The sequence below is a fragment of the Mytilus galloprovincialis genome, chromosome 14, assembly GCF_965363235.1.
Source record: "Mytilus galloprovincialis chromosome 14, xbMytGall1.hap1.1, whole genome shotgun sequence".
NCBI classification, from domain to species: Eukaryota; Metazoa; Mollusca; class Bivalvia; order Mytilida; family Mytilidae; genus Mytilus; species Mytilus galloprovincialis.
In genome coordinates this window covers 5689954-5701182 of record NC_134851.1, presented here as the reverse complement: position 1 = coordinate 5701182, position 11229 = coordinate 5689954, and the positions used below count along the sequence as shown (strand labels likewise).

The 11229-nt window shown below is 29.7% G+C and overlaps 1 long non-coding RNA gene across 1 annotated transcript; it reads left to right on the top strand.

Annotated features, from left to right (window-relative positions):
* The first annotated feature begins 1411 nt into the window (after positions 1 to 1411).
* LOC143059591 (uncharacterized) lies at positions 1412 to 6279 on the top strand. Its single transcript, XR_012973529.1, has 3 exons — positions 1412 to 1516; positions 4636 to 4715; positions 5965 to 6279. It is a non-coding gene; the product is annotated as an uncharacterized LOC143059591 (long non-coding RNA).
* The last annotated feature ends 4950 nt before the right edge of the window (positions 6280 to 11229 follow it).

Genomic DNA, 11229 nt, shown 5'->3' with positions numbered 1-11229 from the left:
GTCTGGTAACCAGTATGTCAACAAATCAAAGTATCTATGAATAATATGTATCTCCCCAAAAGAGGCGTGGTTTATTAAACATCTGTATTTACAAAGTGCAACTTTTAGACATTTGGAAGTCATAGAATTTCAGATAGTAGATTAATATTCCATAAGCAACATGCACATAATGGATTGTGAACTTTGTAAGTTGAAGACATAAAGAAAATATGAACTATATCATTATATTTAACATACGGATTGCTGTAAGACAAATAAGACTATTACCTACATAAATTGTTATGCAGACTGTTTGAATTACAAATTAGTGAATTACATAACATTTTCCAAGATTAAGACCAATTATCGTTTTAAGTCAACTGGACGTCAATTGTACAAATTTTATTACAGCTTTTTACAGCCGAAGAGGTATTGGTGTTTTTTTCATAGTATAGTAGAAACTATAACTACCACACATATTTGGTGTCAATTCAATTATCAGTGTTTCAACATTATACGCACTGTAATGCTGCGTCTCTGGTTGGATAGTCTCTTCTGAGCGTTTGATACATTCCATATATTTGCTTAAAAAATGACTGTCAAAGATACTTTAATCGTGAGCTCTAGCAAAAGTTGTTCTACAAGTTATGGTTTTGTCTTTCAGTTGAATTACTTGACTACAACTAAAAACGCGTCTTTGCGGTTTGCTATAATGCATATTTTAAAAAATGAAAATTTTTGAATTGAAACTAATTATAATTAATAAGTCCAATTTAGATCAATTACGTTTTTTTTTTAAACTTTCATGCAACTTGATTTACAGTATTGGCATTTTCACTTTTGCATCATCTAAGAAGGTTTTGCCAAAGAATTTTATCTTAAATGCAATATAAGTCAAAGCTGCATTAGTTTTGTAATAACTGTTATTTAAAGAAAACCTCTTGAATACTTTTAAGCTGAATTATTGTGACAGACAGATTTTTTTGAAGAAGGACACTCTTTAACAAAACAATAAATTGAGACTACAAAGCACAACACAACATTCAACATCTGCGTACAGTGGACATACAAGTACACAGACATAATTAAGTAATCAGCGAAAGCCCAATTGTTTTTTATTTGTTTTTTTGTTTTTTTTTGTTTTTTGTTTTTTAATAAAATAAATCTTTTATTTCACATTTCTCTGCTGTTTACAACTTACTCGACTCACAACATTCATTCGGGTATCCCTGTAAATTAGTTACTGTTTAACCAGGGATATTATACAGTAAGATTATTATCTATTAAATATGATTAGTTATACAATGATAATATATAAATACATTGATTTTGACAATTTGTGCTTTACTGTTTCCTCATATTACGTAATTACGACATTTGCACTATCTATTGTCCGATATTGTTTTTAAGTTAATCGTTGACCTTCAACCTTGATCAAAACAAGTTCCCGTGAAGTTGAGATGATCGGATGATTACAGAATGCCACGTGTATTGATGATGAACAAAAGGGTCTCATCTAATTTAAGTGTCCCTCATGGTGAGTTTGGAAAATTTTTCAGTTGTTTTATGATAATTTTATAGAAAGCATCATGATTTATTCTAAAATATCAAAGCATTTCTAGTCAATAGATAGTACAAGGTCAGTAAGCATGCTGACTTTTTGTACAGGTAAACATTGATCATTTGTCACATTTTAAACATACACACACATGAAACTTGTTTACATTTCCTATGAGTCATCCTACATGATATGTGTAATGATATTAAATATAAATACATTTACAATAAACATGGCTATTTATATATTTTTATAAACATCACTCAAAAAACTACTTGATTTTTTATCAAGAACTTTCATACTATCAAAGTATTGTTGAAATTCTAATTTAAAAATTCTGTAGACATCAACATTTTTTTTGTTTATACTCTGATGCATATGTAGATTTATGAATAGAGAACATTAATACAGTCAGAAACAGATTGATGTCATAGTAGTTTTTATCATATATCTTATACCCAAGTATTAGATTTTTGAAAGTGATTATATGTGTCCCCATTTTTATTTTGTCAAGTAGTAATTTGACCTTTTTCCAAAAAAAAATGAAAGTATTGGCATGTGATGAAAAAGTGTTCATAGTTTTCTAATTGGTTGCAACTATGGCATTGATCATCGCTTTTCAGTTGCCAGATGTTCAATAGCTGTTTACAAGGAAGGATATAGTGAAGTAGCTTCCGCATGAATATTTTTAATATGTTAACTTGTAAGCTATAAAATATAAAGTTAAGCATTTTATACAAATAGCTTGACGATTCTAATTTAAATTGTGTTTTCCATTTTAGAAAGCCAATTGGTGTTTCTTCCTCTATATTACATGAATTAATGCTTTTATATATTTCTTTTGATGGAAGGTTTTCAATGCAGATCATTTTTGTGTTGTTTTGTGTTTTTAAGAATAGTTTATCTGTTTTAACTTGAGTATAGCACGATTTATCTGATTTCATTTCCATGTGCCACTTTTTTGGTATTGCATTTTTTATTCTCGATAGTTCTGATATCCAGTTTGATTTAATTGTCAGTTTATCTAATACAATCTGTTGTGAAATATTTCCTTCTTTGTCGATTATATCATTAATAAAAAGTATCCAATTTGTTATCCAATTTGAAAATATTAAGCATTTATTTTGAAATTTGATATGCTTATTGCCCCAAATGTATTGTTGTCTTATATTAATAAAAGTTGTATTGTTGTTTTTGTTTGAGATATTTTTTTATTTTAAACCAACTTTTAATTATTTCCAAGTGAAAAAGGGGGAGTGTTTTACTAAGGTTTGGGATTGCTTTTATGCTATCTGGATTCATGTTGAATAAAGAAAAGTTTTCTCCAAATATATTAAAAAAGAAAAGGGGAGTAACTTTCCAGTTTGCAAAGTGTGTTGATGTTAATCGTTTGACCCAAGGTAATTGTATAGCTGATAGGAAATTGTCAATATTAATCATTTTTAGACCTCCTTCCAAATAATCCTTACATAAAGTTATTCGTTTAACTTTTTCTTTTTTATTGCCCCAAATGAAGTTGTAAATCAGTTTTTTGAATTCATTAAAAAAAATTTTGGATATAGTTGTAACTGATGCCAAGAAAGTTAAATCTGGTAGGATAAGAGATTCAATTACTGTTATTCTGCCTATCATTGTAAGATTTCTTCTGTTCCAGCTATTGATTGCATCTTGAGACTTTCTGTATTAAATCTGTCACATTCATCTTTGTTAAGTCCAAAATATACCTTATGATTTTTAATAGGTTCTTTATTCCAGTTTATATTTTCATATTTATCTTTGAAACTTTTTAATTGGCCTAACCATATGCCCTCTGTTTTAGATCGGTTAAGTTTAAGACCTGAAAGTGTTCCAAATATTTCAATCAAGTTTAAAGCATAGCTTATTTCCTGCTTAAATTTTTAAAAAAAGAGTAGTATCATCTGCTAGTTGTGAGATTTTCAGACTATTTGTTTTAGAGTCTATTTTGATTTGAAATCCCTTAATACCAGTATCTTGCCTTATTCTACATGCCAGAATTTCTACTGCTATCGTGAAAATTAGAGAACTGCATGGACACCCTTGTCGTATCCCACGAGATACATTATAGGTTTCTGAAATCCAACCGTTATTTAGCATACAGCCTTTAATATTTTTATATAATGTTTTAACCCATTTAATGAACGAGTTTGGGAGACCAAATTTTGTAAGGGCTTCATACATAAATCCCCATTCTAAGGAATCAAAAGCTTTTGAAAAATCAATAAAAAGTAATGCACCATCAATGTGAAAGGTTTCAGCATAATCTATAATGTCTTGAATTTGGCGTATTTTAAAACCAATATATCTATTTTTGATATAACCATTTTGATCGCCATGATTTATTTTTAACAGTATTGGTTTTAAACGTTGCATATGCAATAAGTTTTGTATCTACATTTAATAGTGTAGTTGGTCTATAGTTATCCAGTGACAAATGGTCTTTTTTTTTTTTTTTTTGTAAATTAAGAATATTATACCTATTTTTTGTATGGTTGTTAGTTCTCCTTCTTCATAGCATTTATTAAAAACTTCAAAGTAAATTCTTTTAAATTACTCCAAAAAGTGCGATAAAATTCTACACTTAACCCATCTATTCCTGGAGATTTATTTAATTTCATTTTAAATATTGCCTTAGTGCATTCTTCTACTGTTAAGGGCCCCCAAGGATTTACTTTCTACTTCTGATAGTTTGTGATCAATGTTGGTTTCATTTATATAATTTTTGATATCTTTTAGATTCGGAGAAGTGCTTTTATATAGATTTTCATAGTATGATCTTTCTATGTTTAGCATTTCTGAGTGTTCTGTAACTATTTTCCCATCTTTATCTTTAAGCGCTGTAATACTCTTTTTCATTTGTCTTAATTTTTCAAGGCCCAGGAAAAATTTAGTGTTTTTCTCACCTTCTTCTAACCATTGTACTCTAGATCTTATTTGTGCACCTTTAACTTTATTTAAATAGAGGGTTTCAAGTTTGTTTTCAATTGTTTTAATTTCTTTTTCCATAGTTGAGCTTGCATTTGTTTTTTCATTTAATTTTTTTAATTTTATTTCTAAATTTTTTATATCATTTTTTTTAGATGACCTTTGTTTGCAGTAAGTAAGAGTTGCGGTTCTTACCTCTGATTTAAACATATCCCAGAGTGTTTTCAAATTTTTGGTGAGTATTTGTTTTTTTTTTTTTATATAGTTTTCGATTAATTTATTTATGAGATCAATATAAGTTTGCTCTTTAAGTATACTATTATTTATTTTAAAGAATCCCCTACCTCTTTCTTCCGAATTTTGTCTAACCTGTAAAGAAATGGCTTGGTGATCAGTATATGAGATCATTGCAGGTCGAATATCTGCTTTCATAATATGTGGTCTTATATCAGGACTTATTAAAAAGAAGTCAATTCTACTGGCTATTTTTGTATCGTTTTTCCTTCTCCATGTGAATTGACTTGTATTTGGATGAAGTTCTCTCCATATATCTGTTAAATTATTTTTCTTTATTAATTTTTTTAAACTATTCACTGGTTTGTAGTTTCTTGAGATATTATTAGTTTTTTTTTTTTATCATTAATAGATAGGGTTTCGTTCATGTCACCTCCAAGTATAAGAATACCCACGCGATTGTTTTCAATTATGTTTTGAACCTTTTTGAAAAATTTGTTTCTGTTTTTGTGTTGATTTGGGGCATAGACATTTATTAAAGTAAAAATGTTGTCATTTATTTCTATGTTTATCAAAATTATTCTGCCTTCTGTATCTTTTATCTCATTTATTGTCTTACATTTTAAATTATTTTTCACATAGATTGATACCCCTCTTGATTGTGTGTTACCATAACTATGAAACATTTTACCATCAAACTCATTGTTTATTGTTTTTTTATTTTTTTTCTATAAAATGTGACTCTTGCATGAAAAGGATGTTACATTTTTGATGTTTTGTCCATAATTGTAATCTTTCTCTTTTCCCTTTTTGGCCTAAACCTTGACAATTTAGTGATATTATATGTAGAATTCACCCATTGTTAAATTTTGAGTTTAAATGTTTTGTTGACATAAATGCAAAAAGAAGATAATTTGTTTCACTTCATATTTACAACATTTTTCCATTAGTTGTTTGATTTTATGATTACTATAAAAACAATAGTACATGATTATGTGTGAGATAAGTACATGTAATAAACAAAATATAAACACAAACTTGACAGTGTACATGAACGTAAATAAAACATAACACAAACAAACATAGGCATGCATGCATGTAATTAGACACATAATTTTATTTACTTGTTCATATATATTAGAATTAACTGTTGCTTCTTTAACATGTTTTGAGACTATATATATACACTGAAAAAACAAATATTTTTTGTTTATATCATGTATTTTAATTTCATGGTTATTTATTTTTAGGTCTGATGTTTTGACGGAAGTATGAAATTGTTGGACCATGTACATGGTGTAGGAATTTACAATCAGTTTAGAAACAATCGGAATTATATTTTGCAAAATCAGTACTTGTGTATTTTTACATGTTCTATGGAGGAACATATTTGCTGATTATATAGGACTTGCAAAGGATGGACAGATGGATTTTACCATGTGGATTAAATTTGACTTTTGAAGTATTCTTAATATGTGGATTGAATAAGATATCCAAATCTTTTTAATGTGAACTGGAAAAGGACGAAGTATGAATTATAATATGTGAATTAAAACTGATGGATAATTTGTTAAAGAGCAAGCATATATCATGGAAAGTTTATAACTGTTAACTATATAGATCAACAGAAAAAAATGATTTTAAACTTATGTGATTTAATGAATTAGTATCAAAGATATTTTCTTTATGAACTTTAATTTTATTGGATATCTCTTATTCATTTTATCTTTTTTTCTACTTCTAGCAGCTAGTGATTTTTTTTAAAACAGTTCAAATATATGTATAATTATTATGTTAATTGTATTTATATGATTCTTTATAATGTTTATGCGAGTAAATAGCATCATAATAAATTTTATTATCAATACAGCTTTCCGTATATATTTATTTATACGTGCGAATATTATTTTTGTGGTAGTTTCATCACAATTTGACTTGTTCCAATATGTTATTTGATGAGTAGCATATTCAGAATAGAGACATTTATATATTGATTTTGTGATATTCAGCAATGGGGTCGTTTGAAATTCAACTTTTTTTTACAATATACAGTCTTATACACAATTTATTACATATATATACATTTTCATTTATATTTCTTGTAATACTATTTTGAAGATATATATAATCTGAAATTATATCACACTCTGACTTATTTTTTTTCTTTTTTTTTTCTTGACTAAAAACAGAGATATACAAACAAATAAAAAATATAATACAGTATTTACAATGATTCATAGGTGTATTTTATATTTGGACAATTTTGTGTTTTGGATCGTTATGTGTTATCAGATGTCCTTGGTTTTGATGAGCCAATCTCACGGTCATGTAACGTATCAGTTGGTGTGGTGGCGGAACGTTTGGCTGATTTCTGCTGAGGGGTTGTCCCAAGGTATTTATCTAGTGGACCATAAGTTGTTCCTGGTGATTTAGGTGTTTTTTTCTTTTTCTATTTTTTCATGAATTGTTCAGGATATTCATCCAACTTCAATTCAGTAGGGTTTTGGTCTGGTACCTGTGTGTTGTTTGTATCTGTGGGAAGTTCAGCATTTTTGCTGATTTCCTCAGTATGTGTTATATCTAAGAAATTTTCGGTAAATTGTGATAGAACAATCTCCTCACCTTTCTCAGATTCAGATTCACTTACTTCACCTGACTCTTTTGACGACACATCTGAGTCAGCGTGACTGTTCTTATCAAACTCAGCTGTGCAGTCTTTAGAGATGTGACCATTTGTACCGCACGTCTTGCATTTCCAGTCATTGTTACAGTCTGATTTTTTATGACCTTTTTGCAGGCATTTGGTACATTCAATTTCGGCGTTTTGATTTGTTTGACCCTTGTAGAAAATGAGTCCACGGTATTTACCAATTTTGACATTTCTAGGAATTGTGGTGAGGAAGGGTTCGACAGAAAATATTCTGTCACCTGTTTGACAGTATCTCAGGAACCCATCAATCCGTAGTCTCTCTCTTTGGTAGTTTAGTACTTCAAGGTGCCAATTTTGTAAGTATCTTATCAACTGTCCGTCATCAGCAGATAATGGAATATATTTTATCCTAATTCTTACTGTGGTTGGGCTTTCTTTCTCCACATATTTTGGGTTTCTTGGGTAAACCTCGATGCGTTTTTTCCAAACTGTGATGGAGTTAACCATAAGAGTTTCTCTGTCTTCTTCACTGTCCGGGTATATACACCATACCCCTCCAATGACTCTCTGAAGTTCATTTAGATGGTTAGCAGGTATTGTGAGGTCAATGCATTTGAATAATTCGGTATGTGTAAGATAATTGTTTTTATCAGGTTTTGAGCTACCGAAAATGTCTGATTCGAAGATGAAAACAGGCTTGACGTTGAAATATTCACCATCAGGTTCTGCATTATCTTTGTGAGTGTCGTTGGTGTGTTTAAGTTCCATAGCATACGAGTCCACCATGTTTTTACTGGCCGGATTTTCACTATTTTGACCACTCATGGTTGCAAAGTAGAAAACTTTTTTTAGAACTATACTGATAAACAGATAGTTTCTGGAAAGTTAATTATCGTTTTGTTTGTTGCTGGTATGGAAGGAGTGACTCTCACATATGTACATTACTATTAATTACTGTTATTTTTTCCGGAGCTTGGAAAACCGTGGTCAGCCATTCAAACCGGAAGCCCAATTGTAGAAACAATTCAAAAGAAAAAAACAACGACTTCAAGTACGGTAAATGAAACAAAAACAAAATTGAAACACAGCAACAAACGATAACCACTGAATAACAATAGCCTGACTTGGGACATGCACATACAAACAGCATAGGGTGGGGTTAAACTTGTTAACGAGATCAGAACACTTACAATGTACTTACCTGGGACAGTAGCGTAACAATACAACATCAGAACAAACTTTCAACATCAGATGAAAGGGCATAACTCATCAGATGAATGCAAACAGAAAATTTATGACAAATACACAGAGTTGACGTGTACAGGTAATCATACATCCGAACGGCAAAAACGCAACAAGTGCAGATCGGTAAGTATTTGAAGTTACTGACAGCTTATAGAAAAATTATGCATCTTTAACTGAATTATCAGTATTCATAGAAAGAGAGACTGCTAACTTAGAAAAACTAGAGAACAAAAACAGTTGAATACGTGCGGTCCGTTTTAATATAACAGTACAGTGTCCTACATTTGATTGCATCCTTGCCTTCTTGACTATGGCGAATAATTATCTTCTAGGAATCACCACAGCTCCTTACTAATAAAAAACATTTATAAAAAAAAAATGAAATATTTGATTACTTCCGGTTTCATTCAGCCTAACATAGCTATGTGTCTGTATCTTAGTATCATTATATTCTAAGAAATCGAATTTTAATATTATAAAATTTAAATGTGCATTGTTTCAAAAGAGGGACGAAAGATACTAAAGAGACAGTCAAACTCATACATCTAAAACAAACTGACAACGCCATGGCTAAAAATGAAAAAGACAAACAAACAACAGCACACATGACACAACATAGAAAACTAAAGAACGAACCCCACCAAAAAACTAGGGGTGATCTTTTATTTACTTAAATGAAATGTTAATCTCTGTCGAAGATATTGGTTTGTACAAGCCTATATACATGTACATTACATAAATATCATTCAAACATGGTTTATCTTTTATATCTAAGCAGTTTCCAAACTTTTGGCAGGGTCGATAATGACCCATGCTGCTGTAATATGTATAAATTGACTTGTCTTTCAGAGTCCTTTGATGCAGACATTATCTTTTATTTCCAACAATTCAATAGAAACATGTGAAAGGCTCATCTGAACTCTGCTAAATAATCTATCAAAGTAATATGTATGCTTGAAAACAAATCTGCAATTCTAAACATCCGCTATTTAAAATCTTTAACTACATAGCTATTCAAGAAACGTTTTAATGTGAAATATTGCAACGTAAGCATTGTACCAGCACACAAATTAACAGCTTAATTTTGAGACAGATTTTGGGGTCGCAATTTATAGTAATTGATGTTTTTGTATAATTTGTCAAAATGTAGTTTTTGTCTTGTTTTATAACAATATATAATAAAAACAGGTTGTACAAAATTGAAAGATATAGATTTTGTACGGGAAATTAAGTGTGATAAAAACAAACTACGTATACACCATTTAAGATAGAGATACAACATTAGAAGATAGCCCTTATAATTTGGTAGATTTACTTTTGGATCAACGAAATTTACACGGTATATTTGGTTTGCAGTTTGATCAGAAGAAATAGCCACAAAGCTAGATACATGTAATACAGTTAATCATCTAATAACTACTACAATGAAATATTGATCAGTATTATAATGTTCACTGTTATTAATATAAGTTAGACATCTTCCATTATACAATACAATTTATGACTCAAAGGCTACATACATGTACACACATTAAGTAGTGATACTGTTTTTAATTTAAATCGCTAAATGTATTCTTTGTTTATACATAGGATGACATTTTTTTTTCACACGGTTACCGTAGCTTTTTGCATTTGCACGTCTTGGTTGTTACACTTTTCGCTTTCGAGTGAAAGTTAAACCTACTTATCAGCTTCGTGCAGTGATCTTGTGAATTCCTTAGCTGGTGTAAATCATTCTAAGGTTATTAACCTGTGTCCTAACATACGTATCTTCTGACGTTTACACCATTGGAGATACAGTATTTCTATAATTATCTGACCTACAATGGCTTTTATTCACCATATTCACGTCATTTGGGCTCTTTTGGAATAACAGTCATAGAAGAAAACATATGTATATATGAAAAAAATATGGAACTTGCAATTGTGTTAGTTAAATTATTTTGTAAGTGTAATTATTAATTTATATAAGCCTGAACAGAAAGTTGATGGTATTCAGATTACTTAAACAAATATCAGAAACATGTACATAAAATATGCAATGATTTTTTTTAAAAGGTGTAAAACTAACCAATGATTTACCAAAAAAGTGGAAGCATAACCACACATAGAGATAGTGATTATTGATTGTTTTACAATAAACTAAGATTAAAATAAATCGAAAGATACCAGTAGCATATTAAAACTCATAAGTCGAAATACATTAACAACGACATGGGTAAAAAAGAGACAAACAGACAAACGATAGTTTACTAAACACAAAATAAAATAACTTAAGTCTATGCAAGTCTAACCATACCGCCAAATTGAATGATCGCAGGTGATCAGAAAGGGTTATCAGATCAAGCTCCACAATGGCACATATTAGTTTAAACACTTTGATAAGTTTAACAAAAAACAAAGTACACAGCTACTGTAAAAGTCCTTTTATTCGTGGGTATCAACTTACATTAATTTCATATTCGCAATATCCTAAAATTAAAGTGAATGAATTAAGGTAATCAGCTACGTAGTTTCTTGAAAATAATTTTATGTTGCTTTATAATTAATTGTATTACATTGTTAACGAAGGCGTTCATGTCACTAAAAGAGGGGCGAAAGATACCAAAGGGACAGTCAA